The sequence below is a fragment of the Gorilla gorilla genome, chromosome 1, assembly GCF_029281585.2.
Source record: "Gorilla gorilla gorilla isolate KB3781 chromosome 1, NHGRI_mGorGor1-v2.1_pri, whole genome shotgun sequence".
NCBI lineage: Eukaryota > Metazoa > Chordata > Mammalia > Primates > Hominidae > Gorilla > Gorilla gorilla.
In genome coordinates, this window is record NC_073224.2 from 66,777,692 (window position 1) to 66,789,757 (window position 12,066).

General features: G+C 36.3%; 1 pseudogene; it reads left to right on the forward strand.

The window, feature by feature from the left end:
- The first annotated feature begins 1,897 nt into the window (after positions 1–1,897).
- LOC101149446 (ATP-dependent RNA helicase DHX29-like) lies at positions 1,898–6,394 on the forward strand (annotated as a pseudogene).
- The last annotated feature ends 5,672 nt before the right edge of the window (positions 6,395–12,066 follow it).

Genomic DNA, 12,066 nt, shown 5'->3' on the forward strand with positions numbered 1-12,066 from the left:
CCACCAGGTGACTGAATTATTTAAAGACTATGCTTTACAATAAATAAAAAATCACAATAAATCTTTAATAATTTATATTGATCTTTAATGTAGTTGGTGTTTTTAGTATTTTCTTGCCATTGTGCCTTTTACTTTCTTCTTATGGCTACAGCCTTAAGCCCTTTCCTATCAAAAAGCTTACAAATGCTAGTGCAAGCTTAAGCCTTCTCAGGAATATTGTGCACTTTTTTTTCAACTTCATGAATTGATTTGTTTTTCATGTTTCAACTAGATTTAATAGTGCAGATAAAATGAAATAAGCACACTCAGATCTTCAAATGTAATAAAATGATAATATTTTTCTGTAAAGACTGTTCTATGATTCAATTTTCTTTCCTCTTACTCTTAATGAGTTCAGTCATTTGATGTACCCAATGCATAGCTGAACATCCTGGTGCATTTCTAAAAGCTGAATAATTTGAAAATAATAATGCATTTATTATAATACAAGTAAACTTCTGACCATTCCCACTAAAAGAGGACTTTCTGAGAAAAATATCTGAATTAGAGTAAAGAAAGCTAGAAAAAAATAATAAATTCAATTTGATGATGAATTTAAATTCCCTAAAGGTAAGGATATGGTTGCCACTTAACTTCTATTCAGGGCTAAAAGTATAGTTTGATTATTTGCTTTTTCATTAAGAATCAGCAACAAGTTTTAAGCATTTTATAAAGTACATTGAAGTAGTGAGTTTAATATATTGAGCAAAATGTGGGGCTCATAGTAATATTAAAAGTGTTCATATTTTTAATCATAATCAAAGAAGATGTAGGTTGTAAATCATGATTAAAGGTTGTAATTTTCTTAGAGCTAACAAGTTAACTAAACAGAGACTGGGCTGAGGAACTGTCCACTGAATAAATGCTAAACAGAGTAGAGGCTAAATAATAGGTAGGAGACACAGAAAATTCCAAGCCTGACAAAGTGACATCATGATTTTTTATTTATATTTTCCATGTCTTCCCCCAACTTTGTAGCACAGAGTTAAGCACACATTAAATATAACAGAAAATTAGGAAAGGATTGGAAGACATAGGAGAATGCTAGCATTTGCTCAGTTTGTGTTGTTCATATAAACTCCCAATTATGTTTCGTTGCCTTCATTAAAAATTAGATTCAGTACTCCAGAAGGTCAAGTTAGTGCAGGAATTTAGAATTGCTGTAGTGCTTCTATCAGAAAACTAAGATGAAAAACTCATATGCCATATTCAAATAAGAAGAGAGTTCAGGAAGACGGTCAAGTACAATATCAACTTACAAAATCAATAATGTTTCTTCATAAAAGCATTTACCAATTTAAAAATATAGCAGCCACAAATTGCTGGGTCTTACCCTTCGTATTTCTGACTCAGTAGGATTGGGGTGGGGCTGGATAACTTGCATTATTAGCAAGTTTCCAAGTGGTATTGATGTTACTGGTCCAGGGTTCACACTATGAGAGCTGCTGCGCAACAGAAGTCTGCACCTGTGTACCAAGAGACATGTATAGGGAAGCTTATAGCAGCATCAGTCATCATTATAAAGTATTGACAACAACTCATTATGTCAATCAACAACAGAAACTATAAATAACTCAGAGTATATTCAGACAATTGAACATTCTATAGTGGTATCAAAGAATGAACTACACTTATATACATTAATGTAGCTCATTCTCGCTTTGAGCAAAAGAAAAATATCTCAGACAAATATACAAAGCATGTTTTAACGTATAAAATTCAATGTGAAACAAATTAAGATACTATATGAGAATAGCTTTATGATTAAACCATAAAGAAAAGGAAGAACATGAATAACCCAATAATAGAGAGAGTAGGTTTCCTCCGTAGGGTATGTGGGTAGTGGGGAGATGCAATAATGGAGAATATTGTTCTGTTTCTTAAGCTTGAGGTGAGTTATTGGATGTTTATTTTATTCTAAGTTGTACAGATACATGATGCATACATTTTCTATTTAGGGTATGTGTCAGAATAAAAAAATTACAAGATAATGTGACCCCCACTCCAAAAAAAAAAAAAAATAGAAAAACCTTAAGTCAAAGCAAAAAACAAACAAACAAACAAAAAACTATAACGTATGCAGAAAAAAATCCTACCAAAATGCAAAAGAATAAATATCTAAACCAAAATAGATAAAAGAAGAATAAGGTTAAAGACAAAATTTGTCTTCTTTAAGAACATAATTGCACCCAGATTATTTATAAAACCACTGCAATGTCAAGATAAATTTCAGCAAGATAGTTCAAGGAGTAAAAATTTTATGAAAGATTAAATGTCAAAATATCTAAATTAATTTTGTTTAAAAGAGGAGGGGACTTATCCTGCCAGATTTTAAGAAATGCAACTAAACAATAGTTATCAAACTATGATGCTCTAGCCCTAAACAACGAAATGGAACAGAACAGAGGGTTCAGAAATAGATCCATGTGAATATCATATAGATGAAAGGAGACACCAGTGGGGAAACATTGCTTAATGCGTACTGCTGTAAAAACAGATCCATGACATGGAGAAAAATAAAGCAGAATAGCTAATTTGCAAGATACACAAAGCAGACTCATATATGGCAAGTAAAAAACATAAAGAAGAAAAGACAAGAAGATATGTTTGTTATCTTCTTGCAGGAAAGCTTTTTTTGGAATCGAGGGCACAGGGTGGTGTCACAGGAGCCAGGAAATGTGAAGAGCTCTTGGTGGCAGCACCAGGGCCTGCACCGTGAATGATCTTCTGCCACAGCTGCAACACTGGCAGCAAGGACAAGAAACACATGGCTCTGGTGACCACGGTGGTCTGGCGGTCCGGGCCGCCATGTCTGCTTTCAGAGCCAAATCAACCACTGGGGCTGGAACTGCTCAGGAGGCCCAAAACAAAAAGCCGGTGTCCAAGCCTCCCTCCCGACACCGCTGCAAGCACCAGGGAGCCCGGAGTCAAGCAAGGCCCCAAAATTTATAGTTTTAATTCTACAAATGATTCTGGTTGTCCTGCAAGTCTGGGTAAATCTATTTTGAAAGTGGTAATTAATAACAAATTAGAGCAAGGAATTATGGGAGTGAGCAATGACAAGCAAAACAATGACAAGGGAGTGATTTCTGGAAGACTTAATGCCAAAAAATTGCAGGATTTTTAAACGGCTTTACAAGCATTTTTATTTAAGACTAAGACATTGAAGATGTCACGACCAATGCTCTCTTACATGGAGGTGACCATCATTCTGCCTTGGATTGGCTCTGTTTAAACCTTGCAAATGACACACTGAAAGATTCAGTTAAGAATTTGAAGGGCAACAACCTAAAAGTAGGCTGAAATTGCAGTCTCCTATACAAGGCACTATTTCACCTCCACTGCAACCTAAAAGAAAACAAACAAACAAAAGAATAAGACCCTAAGATGAAGCCAAAAAAGGAAGAAGGAAATATGGAAGCAAATATGAAAGAGTGGATTTCACAGTACACTAAACAACAAATTAAGAAGAAAAGAATGAGAATTCTAAAAGTTTAGAAGAATAGGAAAAAAAAATTGACCCCAGCGAAAGTTATTTACATCTTGCAGCAAAACTGCTAGATGCAAAGGAGCCAACAGCTACCTATAAACTGGAAAAAAAAAAAAAAAACAAACAAGCAAGACCAAAAGGAGGCTCAGGAAAAAATAAGGAAATTTCAAAGAGAAATTGAAACTTTAGAAGATGATCCAGTATTTAATCCAGCCATAAAGATTTCACATCAACCAAATGAAAGAAAAAAAGCCTCCTGTGGCCATAGAAGGAGAAAGTGCGTTGAACTTTTAAGTTATTTGAAAAATCTGCAGCTGCTACTGAAGAAGAGAAAGATAAAAAGAACCTCATGATGTAAGAAATTTTGACTGTACTGCTCAACGTTGAACTGGAAAATCTCCCAAACAATTTCTGATTGACTGGTTCAGGAAGACTCTTCCCAAAAGTCGAAATCCTTCCTTTGAAAAAGTTCCAGTAGGTAGATGCTGGAAATGTAGGGTTAGGGTAATCAAGTCTGAAGATGCTGTCCTGGTAGGTTGCCTACAATCTTAACAGAGGATGGCATGCAAGCTCAGCACCTGGGAGGCACTTTAGTTCTTTATCATTTAGTTAAAGGGCAGTCAGTTTATCAGTGACTTCATCCTACTTCCCAAGATGTTTGGCTAGAGTACAGTGATGAGGAAAAGAAAAGAGAAGAATTAAATAAAATGAAAACCAATAAACCATGTGATCTTTTTATTGCCCAACTTTTGAATATATTGAAACAGCAGCGACAACAACATTCTGAAAATAAGAGAGAAATCTCTAATGATCCTGAGGAATCTTGGGAAAATTTAGTTTCTGATGAGGATTTTTCTGCACTGTCCTTGGTATCAGCAAATGCAGAAGATTTGGAACGTGTTATAAACCTCTTTAGAAAGTTGCAAAGCACACCTAAGTCTTAGAGACTTCTAAAGGAAAGACAGCAGTTTCCTGTATTTAAACATCTGGATGCAGGTGTAGAAACTCTTAAAGGCACTGGGGAATGGTTGTGGCAGGTAAAACAAGGAGTGATGAAAGTACTCAGGTACCACATTTTCTGTTGGAAGATTTGCTTCTAAATGAGTGGGGAGCAAGTAAATGTAACATTGCCTGTACCCAACCTCAAAGGATCTCAGCAGTGAGTTTAGCCACCAGAGTGTGTGATGAATTGGGCTGTGAAAATGGAACTGGAGGAAGGAATTCTTTGTGTGGATATCAGATCCGGATGTTATCTCAAGCTTGTGAATCTACCAGTGTACTCTACTGTACAACAGGGGTTTTGTCAAGGAAACTTCAAGAAGATGGTCTTTTTACTAATGTGTCTCACCTTATTGTAAATGAGGTTCGTACAAGAAGTGTCCAGTCAGACTTCCTACTAACTATCTTAAAGGAAGTTTTACAAAAACATTCTGATCTCTACTTGATTCTATGAGTGCCGCTGTGGACAGTGAAAAATTTTCCACATACTTCACACACTGCCCCACTCTCAGGATTTCAGGAAGAAGTTATCCTCCTGAGGCTTTTCAACGTGAAGATATAATAGAAGAAACAGACTGTGTACAGGAAAAAGAATCAGGATATTGTCAGAAATTTCTGGAGAAGGAAGAAGAAATAACCATTTATGTTACAAGCAAAGCAGGGGGATCAAAAAAATCAAGAATATATTTCAGTTCAGACTAGAGCAAATGCTGATTTAAATCTATTCTAGCAAAAGTACAGCAACTTCACTCAGCATGCTATTCTCTACACTTGAATCCTCATAAAATCAACCTGGATTTCATTTTAGAACTTCTTGCATATTTAGATAAAAGTTCCCAAGTCGGAAATATTGAAGAAGCAGTATTAATCTTTTTACCAGGCCTTGCTCATATTCAGCAGTTGTATGATCTCCTATCAAATGATAAAAGGTTTTATTCTGAACGATATAAATGGATAGCTCTGTATTCTGTTCTTTCAAACCAAGGTCAAGCTGTAGCACTCACACTTCCTCCTGCAGAAGTCAGAAAGATTGTTTTAGCAACAAATTTTGCAGAGACGGGTAGCGCTATTCCAGATATTGAGTTTGTAATTGATACTGGAAAAACAAGAAAATAAGAGCCATGAAAGCAGATAGATGAGTTCTTTGGTTGAGACATTTGTCAGTAAAGCCATTGCTTTGCAGTGCGAGGGGAGAGCTGGGCAGGACAGAGATGGCTTCTGCTTCTGGGGGTACACAAGAGAAAAATTTGACGGCTTTATGGATTATTCTGTTCCTGAAATCTTACATGTACCTTTAGAGAAATTATGCCTTCATATTATGAGGTGTAATCATGATTCTCCTGAAGATATCCCTTTCAAAGCCTTAGATCCGCCTCAGCTCCCAGTGATCAGCCATTCAATGAATTTCCTCCAAAAAACTGGAGCTTGTAAGCTAAATGAGCCTCAGCTGACTCCGTTGGGCCAACACCTTGCAGCTTTACCTGTGTATGTCAAGACTGGCAAGACGCTTATTTTTGGTACAGTATTTGGCTGCCTTGACCCAGTGGCAACACTAGCTGCAGTTATAACAGAGAAGTCTCCTTTTACCACACCAATTGGTTGAAAAGATGATGCAGATCTTGCAAAATCAGCTTTGGCCATGGTGGATTCAGACCACCTGATCATCTACAATGCATATCTAGGATGGAAGAAAGCACGACAGGAAAGAGGTTATCATTCTGAAATCATAAATTGCCAGAGGAATTTTCAAATAATAGAACGTTACTGTTCACCCTAGAGGTAATTCTTAGTATAGCTCACTGTCTCAGAGTCATGGATAACTGTAACAGGTTTATTTATTTTGGAAAAAAAGGATGCCTAGGATAATACTTGACACACAGTAAGTATTTAATAAACATTTGTTGAATTAGAACAAAAAAAGGTTTTCTTAAAACAAGATCTCAAAAAAGGAAAATTTGGATAAAAAATACCTATTATTTTACTACATTAAGATCAAGGAGTTCAGCTTAACACAGGATACCAACAAAAAAATTGAGAAGTAATAGATTGTGATAACATCTATCACTTGTTATTTATATTTAAAACAGTTTAAAAAATATAAGATTAAATAATTGATAGAAATATCTATCCTCAAATCAATGAGATGAAATACAAAATCCAATGGGGAAAAATGGACAAAGTATATAAAGAGGCAGTTCATACATGGAGCACATGAATGTCTAACAATTTCATTGGTAATCATACAAACATAAATGTAAATAATAACCATTTTATACTTGTATGGTTAGCAAAACATGAAGTTTGATTGTATAAATGATTTGGTGAATATGTAGAGACTTTGAAACGTGTATAATGCTGAAAACAGTTTAATCAGAAAAGTCATTATGGAAATAAATATGGAAATATAAAATAAAATTGAATATAAGTATATATTGTGATCTGCAGTTAAAATCCTTATACCCCAGAAATGCTTGCCCGGTTTAATTAGACTCGTGTACAGAAACATTCATGGAAGCAACATTTTTGCTAGCATTTAGATAAAGGCAACTTATATGTCTACTTACGGGAAATGGACAGTAAAACGTGGAGGAGGCCTGCATAAAAATATGGAACATTTTGAAATAGGAAAATATGTGATTATATGCAACTGAAATCATTTTTGTTTAAATGTTATATTAACAAAGAATATAAGACTCACAATAGAATGCTATTTAACAGAAATAAGTAGGCATGACCACAGAAACATAAGCATTCTTTGGCTTACCAAGGTGTAGGTGTGCACGCGTGAGCATGTGCATGCACGTGCACACACACACCCAATTTAACCATAAGGGAAGGTAGTAGAGATTGTAAATGAGAAATATAAATGATAGTTAAAAAAATTAATTTAAATAAAGGAAAGACCTTGCAAAACTGTTGATATGCCATGTACTGTGGGGTATAATAAACTCTCTTACATGTACCTAAATTCAAAACAGAAAGAAAGAAAAAAGTGATTTTAAGGAGGAAAAAAAAAGGGAAGGAGGAGCCAAGAGAAGGAGGGAGGAGACGAAAGTAAACAAGCAAACCTGTAAACCTCCCTTCTTTAAAAGACTTTTCCACAATTTATGTCTAAACATCGAAATTCCTTGTCTCTAGTTTGAGTATCCACGATAAATTTTATGTTTTTAACCTAAAGACTCCACCAAAAAGCTATTAAAACAGATAAATTCAATAAGCTGCAGGATAGAAAATCAACATACAAAAATCAGTAGCATTTTTATATGCCAAGAGCAAACAATCTGAAAGAGAAATCACAAAAATAATGTCATTTGCAACAGCAACAAATAAAATAAAACAAAATGAAATACCTAAGAATAACTTAACCAAAAAAGTAGAAGATCTCTACAATTAAAACTATAAAACATTAAGCAAGAAATTGAAGAAGACACAAAAAATGAAGAAATATTCCATGTTCATGAAATAATCAATAATGTTAAGGTATCCAAAGCAAACTGCAAATGGAATCCAATCCCTATCAAAATACCAATGACATTCTTCACAGCAATAGAAATACAAATAAAATACAACTACAGGTTAATATTTCTGATATCATAGAGCAAAAACATCAACAAAAAAACTAGTAAACCAATTCAACAATACAATTAAAAGGTCATCCATCATGATCAAGTGGGATTCCTCCTAGGGATACAAGGATAATTAAACACATGCAAATTAATGTGATACATCATATAGTCCGAATGAAGGATAAATACCATATGATCATTTCAATTGATGTTTAAAAAGTATTCAATCAAATTCAACATACCTTTATAAAAACTCTCAAAAAGCTAGGTATTGAAGGAATATACCTCAATGTAATTAAAGCCATATATGACAAACCCACAACTAGTATTGTAATGAATGGGAAAAAACTGAAGTTCTTTCCTCTCTAAGATATGGAAAAAGACAAGGATGCCCTCTGTCACCATTTATTCAACTTGATACTAGAAGTCCTAGCCAGAGCAATCAGACAAGAGAAAGAAATAAAGAGCATCCAAATTAGAGAGGGCATAGACAAATTCTTTTTTTTTTTTGAAAATGTTATGATCTTAAATTTAGAAAAAAAAAAAAAACAAATCCACCAGCATATGATTAGAATTGATAAACACATTCAGTAAAGTTGCAGGGTGCAAAATCAACATACAAAAATCACTAGCATTTCTGTATGCCAACAGTGAACAATATGAAAGAAAAAAAACCCAAGAATTTAATCCCATTTACAATAGCTATAAATAAAATAAAATACCTGATATGGTTTGGCTGAGTATCCAACCAAATCTCATCTTGAATTCCCATGTGTTGTGAGAGGGACCCAGTGGGAGGTAATTGAATCATGGGAGCAGGTTTTTCCTGTGCTATTCTCATGATAATGAGTCTCATGAGATCTTAGGGTGTTATAAAGGGGGAGTTTCCCTGCCCAATCTCTCTCATTGCCTGGTGACATCCATGTAAAATGTGACTTTCTGCTCCTTTCCTCCCGCCATGATTGTGAGGCTTTGCCAGCCACATGGAACTGTAAGTCAAATTATACCTCTTTCTTTTGTAAATTGCCCAGTCTCAGATGTGTCTTCATCAGCAGTGTGAAAGTGGACGAATACAGTAAATTGGTACCAGTAGAGTGGGGCATTGCTTAAAGGCACCCCAAAAATGTGAAAGCAACTTTGAACTAGGTAACAGGCAGAGGTTGGAACAGTTAGGAGGGCTCCGAAAAAGACAGGAAAATGTGGGAAAGTTTAGAACGTTGTAGAGACATTGAATGCCTTTGAGCAAATCCTAATAGCAATGTGGACAATAAGGTCCAGGATGAGGTGTTCTTAGATGGAGTTGAGGGACTTGTTGGGAAATGGAGTGAAGGTAACTCTTGTTATGTTTTAGCAAAGAGACTGGCGGCATTTGGCCCCTGCCCTAGAGATTTGTGGAACTTTGAACTTGAGGGAGATGATTTAGGGTAATTGGTGGAAGAAATTTCTAAGCAGCAAAGCATTCAAGAGGTGACTTGGGTGCTGTTAAAGACATTCAGTTTTATAAGAGAAGCAAGGCATAAAAGTTTGGAAAATTTGCATCCTGACAATGTGATAGAAAAGAAAAACCCATTTTCTGGGGAGAAATTCAAGCCAGCTGCAGGAATTTGCATAAGTAACCAGGAGCCAAATGTTAACCCTCAAGACAATGGGGAAAATGTCTTCAGGACATGCCAGAGGTCTTCATGGCATCCCCTCCCATCAAAGGCCCAGAGACCTAGGAGAAAATGGTTTTGTGGGCTGGGCCCAGGGTCCCCGTGCTGTGTGCAGCCTAGGCACTTGGTGCTTTGCGTCCGAGATGCTCCAGCTGTGGCTGAAAGGGGCCAGCATAGAGCTTGGGCTGTGGCTTCAGAGGCTGCAAGCCTCAAGCCTTGGCAGCTTCCATGTAGTGTTGAGTCTGTGAGTGCATAGAAGTCAAGAATTGAGGTTTGGGAACCTCTGCCTAGATATCAGAGGATGTATGGAAACTTCTGCATATCCAGGAAGATGTTTGCTGCAGGGGTGGGGCTGTCATGGAGAACCTCTGCTAGTGAAGTGCGAAAGAGAAATGTGGGGTCGGAGCCCCCACACAGACTCCCTACTGCAGCACCGCCTAGTGGAGCTGTGAGAAAAGGTCAACCATCTTCCAGACCCCAGAATGGTAGATCTACCAACAGCTTGCATTCTGTGCCTGGAAAAGCTGCAGACACTCAATGCCAGCCTGTGAAAGCAGCAGGCGGGGAGCCTGGATCCTGCAAAGCCACAAGGGCAGAGCTGCCCAAGATCATGAGAACACATATCTTGCATAAGTGTGAACTGGATGTGAGACATGCAGTCAAAGGAGATTATTTTGTAGCCTTCAGATGTGATTGCCCTGCTGGATTTTGGACTTGCATGAGGCTTATAGCCCCTTTGTTTTGGCCAATTTCTCCCAAATGGAATTTCTGTATTTACTCAATTCCCATAACCCCACTGTATCTAGGAGGTAACTAACTTGCTTTTGATTTTACAGGCTCATAGGCGGAAGGGACTTGCCTTGTCTCAGATCAGATATTAGACTGTGGACTTTTGAGTTAATGCTGAAATGAGTTAAGACTCTGGGGGACTGTGAGGACCTGAGATTTGGGAGGGTCCAAGGGTGGAATAATATAGTTTGGCTGTGTCCCCACCCATACCACATCTTGAATTCTTATGTGTTGTGGGAGAGATCCAGTGGGAGGTAATTGAATCATGGAGGCAGGTCTATCCTGTGCTGTTCTTGTGATAGTGAATAAGTCTTCTGAGATTTTATGGTATTAAAAGCAGGTGTTTCCCTGCCAAATCTCTCTCTTTGCCTGCTGACATCCACGTAAAATGTGACTTGCTCCTCTTTGCCTCTTGCCATGATTGTGAGGCTTCCACAGCCATGTGAAACTATAAGTCGAATTAAACCTCTTTCTTTTGTAAATGCCCAGTCTTGGGTATGTCTTTATCAGCAGCAGGAAAATGGACTAATATGATACCTAAGAATAAAGTTAACCAAACAAGTGAAAGATTATAGAACATTGATGAAGGAAATCAAAAAGAATACTAAAGATTAGATATTCCATTTTCATGCATGGGAAAAATCAGTATTTTTGTATTGTTTATACTACCCAAAGCAAATTCAAGATTGAACCCAATCTCTATCAAAATAGCAATAACATTCTTCACAGAAATAGAAAAAATAATCTGATCCTAAAGTTTATATAGAACTAGAAAATACCCAAAATAGCTAAAGCCATCCTTAGCAAAATGAACAAAAATGGAGGAATTACATTACCTGACTTAAAATTATATTACAAAGCTATAATAACCAAAACAGCATGGTACTAGCATACAAACAAACACATAGACCAATGGAGAAAAATAGAAAATCCATAAATAAATAAATATATTATTAGTCAATCTTTTTTCAACAAAAGCACCAAGAACACACATTCGGGGAAGACAGTCTTTTCAGTAAATGGTGCTGGGACAACTGGATATCCACATGCAGAAAAATGAAACTAGACCCCTATCTCTCACCGTATAAAAATACAATCAAATTTGATTAAAGACTTACATTTAATACCTGATACCGTGAAACTCCCAGAATAAAACATTGGGGAGACTCTCCAGGACATTGGTCTATTCAAGGATATCTTGAGTAACAACTCAAAAGCATAGGCAACCACAGCAAAAATGGGCATGAGTCACATCAAGCAAAGATACTTCTGCACAGCAAAGAAAACATAATACAAAGTGAAGACACAACACAAGATGTGAGAAAATATTTTGTAAACTATCCATCTGAGAAGGGATAAATATCAGAATATATAAAGAGCTCACACTTTGCAGTAGAAAAGAAAAAACAATCTGCTTTAATGATTGGCAAAATCTGAATAAATATTTCTCAAGACACACAAATGTCCAAGATGTATAAAAATGCTCAACATTAGTAATCAGAGAAATGCAAATCAAAACTATAATAAGATA